The sequence below is a fragment of the Atta colombica genome, unplaced genomic scaffold (genome assembly GCF_001594045.1).
Source record: "Atta colombica isolate Treedump-2 unplaced genomic scaffold, Acol1.0 scaffold32, whole genome shotgun sequence".
NCBI lineage: Eukaryota > Metazoa > Arthropoda > Insecta > Hymenoptera > Formicidae > Atta > Atta colombica.
This window is the reverse complement of record NW_017259426.1, coordinates 365,486-370,183: the sequence shown is the minus strand read 5'-3', so window position 1 is coordinate 370,183 and position 4,698 is coordinate 365,486. Positions and strand designations below refer to the sequence as shown.

The following is a 4,698-nucleotide window of genomic DNA, read 5'->3' as shown; positions in this document are numbered from 1 at the left end:
TATATATATATATGCTATTTTCGAGAGAAAAAAGATTTACAATTGATTAAAAATTCTGACATAATAACTTATTTTATTTTATTTTCAAATAATCAGATATAAGATATAATAATAATAATAATCAGGTCACATTGAGTACTCTGTTATCTATTGATAACGTTTATCAATTTGGTAATTTATATAAATAATTTTCTGCTTTAACCTACGAACACAAATGTATTATATGAATTTCAATTTATTTTGCTAAATTTTTTATTGTCCACAATAAGAAATTAAAAAAGAGATGCTTCCAAATCGCCATTGTTTCTTCCATCTCTTTCAATGTACGAATAAGCAATAAAAGTGGAGAATCATAAAACTGCACTTTTTCTTTTTTTTTACTTCAATCCAGATTTTGCCCTTGTTTATCTACCATGGGCAATTGGCTATCCATAGCCAGTTACAGATTTGCTCCGCTTCGTGGAAATGTAAGCCGGATGGGCAGGACAAAATAATAGGCGTGCTCTTGCTGCATGAAAATTTGTTACAGTCATCTTTATATGACAGAAGAATCGATTTATCCTTAGGTACATATTACATATTGTTGGATCCAAAATTGGATACTTACCGACGCAATTAGATTTATCAGCCTTTTCCTCATCTATCTGATTCAGTCTCTGGGTTCATTCTGGGGAAACGTCTGCGGACGGCCAATCACATTGCTTAATAGTGCTATTGAAATGCAGACCATCGGAACACTTGTAAATTGTGCTTTTACCGTCCTGACAAATGTAAAATAGATAATATTCCTTCGGATGAGGCAATATGCCTGAGGACGGACAGGTGCCTTCAGGTGCCTTCACAGATACTCTAACAATAACTGCCAAGGCAACAACAATTACCACACAATAACCTGTAAATTATAAAATATATTTTCAATTATCGAATAGAATTAGATTTTTTTAACATTCTCATTTGCATATTTCTTGATGGCATTATCAAAGTGATTTTAATCCTGTTGCGAAACAAGGAATAAATTTTATCGACTTTTATAATCGAGAACACTACCGCGACGTATAAGATTTGTCTCGCCAATACACGTTAAATACAGTGATGATAGATCTATCTTTTACTGGAAATTTAACTTAGACTTGACCCATTTCTATCAATATAGTTTAATTTTAATCTCGGTTTGACTAATTCTTCTTTTTTTCAGTTCTGAGAATTAGAAAAAAATAAAGAGTAAGTTGAATTGAGATTAAAGTTACTCTATACTGATAAAAACGGGCTTTAATAGTAAAATCTTGTCCTAGTTCTAAATGGATTTTCGAATGTTGATGAAAAAAGAAGATAGAAAACAAACTTAATCGCGTATGATATAGATCGTGCACTTCAATATCTGACAAATAATTTGATATTAAACTTGTATATACAATATTAAGAACTATTAGTATTAAGAAACTCTAAATCGTTATTATGTTACTTACTTCTGTTGTTGCATATCATGTTAAAGATCATATAAGTCTTCAGAAATTTCTCATTATAGTTATTTATTAAATATTAAAACGTATTATACATTCGATAATTAAAAATACAATAACTGGCTATTGCAACAGAATCGATTTTTATATCAATCATTTTCGTTTGATAATAATCTTGCAGGAAGTGTCATTTCAAAATGATCTAACTACGCAAGCGAAATCGAAAAATTTCTTTATTAGAATTCACGTTGATTTGATTAAATAACACTGATAATTAATTGATAAAATTATTCAGCGTCAATTTCGAAATCAATTCACTTAATCAAAAGTCAAATTATATAAATATATGTATGTATTTCAACAAATTTTTTTAGACAGTGCAATAAAATATCATATGTGCAATACATATGTTTTTATAAATTCGCATTATCTTTACAGTTTTAAAAGTTTTCAGATAATATTCAGAATAAATCATATTTCTTGTTTACGTGTGAATCTTAAGACATAAAAATAAAAATGATATCACAAAGCGAGCAGTTTAAATGAATTCTTTGGGAAATGATCAATCTAATATATGAATACATATATTTGCAATTGTGAGGTTTCACGCGGAAGTCGTTTAGTCTTGAAAGATAATTTTAATCAAAATATGTTTTATTAATAATTGTACGGATCTTTTTGCAAAGAAATGAGAGAAGGAGAAAAAATCAATTAAACATATATAACACACTTACATGTAATAATCTACAATAAAACTATAATTTTATCCAGAACAGTAATCACTTCTTTGCGTACTTAAAATATTTTATTTTCCAATTTATATTTTATTTTCCAATTATGGGTAGACAATAAAATAAACTTTTACGAAAGAAAAAGAGCAAATAAAAGCACGATATATTGTATGTAAAATTAATAAATAATATATGAATAAAAATAATTATATTACGTTAAAAACGTTTACGTATTTCGGCTCGAGTCATTTTCAGAACGCAGATTATTTCAATTATTAAATATTCGTATTAAGCTTATAAACATTTTATGTATATACATACTATATATCTGGTTTAAACCATGCAAAAATAATATGTATGCATACTTGTTTTTAATTTGATCGCGTCTGTATGCTCTTAAATATCGGATTAATTTTTAAAAAATATAAGATTAATAAACTCTCAAATTAAACAAAATAATAATTAAATAGTAGGGCTGATGAAGGGAGAGTTAGACGCAGATCTCGGTGAAAAAATCAATTGATGTAAAATAATCGACAAAGTTTGTTAGAGACACATACATTTGAATATTTCGTTTTAATTTCGAGTCATCTTCAGTAATAAGTATTAAAAAATATTCTCTACTGTACGTGGCGAAATCGATTCTGGATCTTCAAATATAAATGAGTATTGGTCACAACTGATTGGTCAATTGAGTAATCTAGAATGTAAAAAAATATGGATGGATTTAACACCATGCGATGTTAATGTGATTTTCACTATATTAATAATTATTGTATTTACAAACATCAATATGGATTTAACGCTAAGTTTTTAAATTACATTATGTTGGTATTGATATTATTAATAAACAACACAGTGAGAATTATATTTATATCTCTCACATAGTGAATCTATACTTTTTTTAGAATATATGAGCTACGATAATTGTAAAAAATATGAATGGATTTAACAGTTGCAGTGTTAAAGTAATTTTCATTGTGTTAATATAAACATCAATATGGATTTAACGCTATACAGTTTTTTAATGTACAGTTTTTTAATGTGTTTTTATGTTAATATTGATATTAATATCAACATAGTGAGAATTATATTTACCGTATGGTATTAAATCCACACCTATATTTTTTAGAATGTATGAGCTACGATAACGCGGCTTAAAAAAATAATGATTATATAAAAATTCTATAATTTTATGAAATACGTCAGCTAAGTTAGAAAGCAGTTTTCAATTATCAAATGAAATAAAGAATAGAAAACTAAAATTGAAACGAACGAATAACAGTTTATAATACATCGTGAGAAACGGTATAAAAATAAATAAGCATGGAAAGAGGTCCGTAAAATTAATAAGCCAATAGACAATCAGCAATAAAAATGTTTAAATGTCACGAGTTGTCGGAAGTTAAAAAAACATCAGTAATTAAATAATATAAAAATTGAAAGTAAGTAAGTAATCAAATAATAAATCATACTCACAAACACACACACACAGACGGTGTGAAATATAAAAAAATAAATAAATAAAAATAAACTCGTAAAAATAATAAACGGTAACAGTAATGTCATACGCCTTTTGTTTTATAAGAGCAAAGCGAATGTGAAATATTATACATATATGTTTAAAAATTGTCTAATTAAATTTGATATTTTCCGATTTCGCTCGCTTTATCAATACTGACAATTGAAATAAATATCGAGCGACGTCACGTTATCGATAACGACAAGGTTGCACGGGCTATGTCTGAATTTTTGTGATAACACAAAGTTCATCGATTGAAAGATCAAGATGCGCTCTAAATTATCACTACATCAAGTCATAAATTTTTATTTCATATTAAAGATTATTACGAGACGATAGGATACGAAGTAGAGCTCTAAATCTTCCTCAGAGTACAAGATCGTAGTTTACGCGTTAAACGCGCAGTCACGCATGAATTACGATTAACCTTGTAAAAAATATAAATAAAGGTTGCGTCGATTCAATCTGTTAATTTGCATGCATGCAATCTTTTTTCTTTACAAATACATCTGTTATTTTTATTGAGTTTTTATTTACAATAAATTTTTATCGACGTCACAACGATCGATAAGTATAACTTAATTATCTGCGTTTAATGAATATATAGTAAAAAAATTATATATTTCATGTTATATTAAATTGAGAATTCAAAATAACTATATGAAAATTTCCGAAATTAATAGATTTAAATTTTTGACCAAATATCGTATTTCTTTTTTATCATCTATGATCTAATTTATTTTTTATCACTTTTGATGCTTCGATAACGTTGCTTCGAACATTGACCTGCTATTAAATTCTACAACTAAGATAAACTGATATCATTGATAATATCATTGATAATATCGTCGCTTTGTCTAAAACTCGGGGCAATTTAGTATAATCGTATGATAATGTAGATATAATTGACGATAAACAAAAATATATTTTTTTTATTTAATTTAAGATTATAGAAAAACTTGGAAATTACAGATATAATACTTTT

At 26.9% G+C, this 4,698-nt stretch overlaps 1 pseudogene; it reads right to left on the bottom strand.

Annotated features, from left to right (window-relative positions):
- Positions 1-408: 408 nt before the first annotated feature.
- LOC108690355 overlaps positions 409-4,698 on the bottom strand; it is a 6,387-nt pseudogene continuing 2,097 nt past the window's right edge.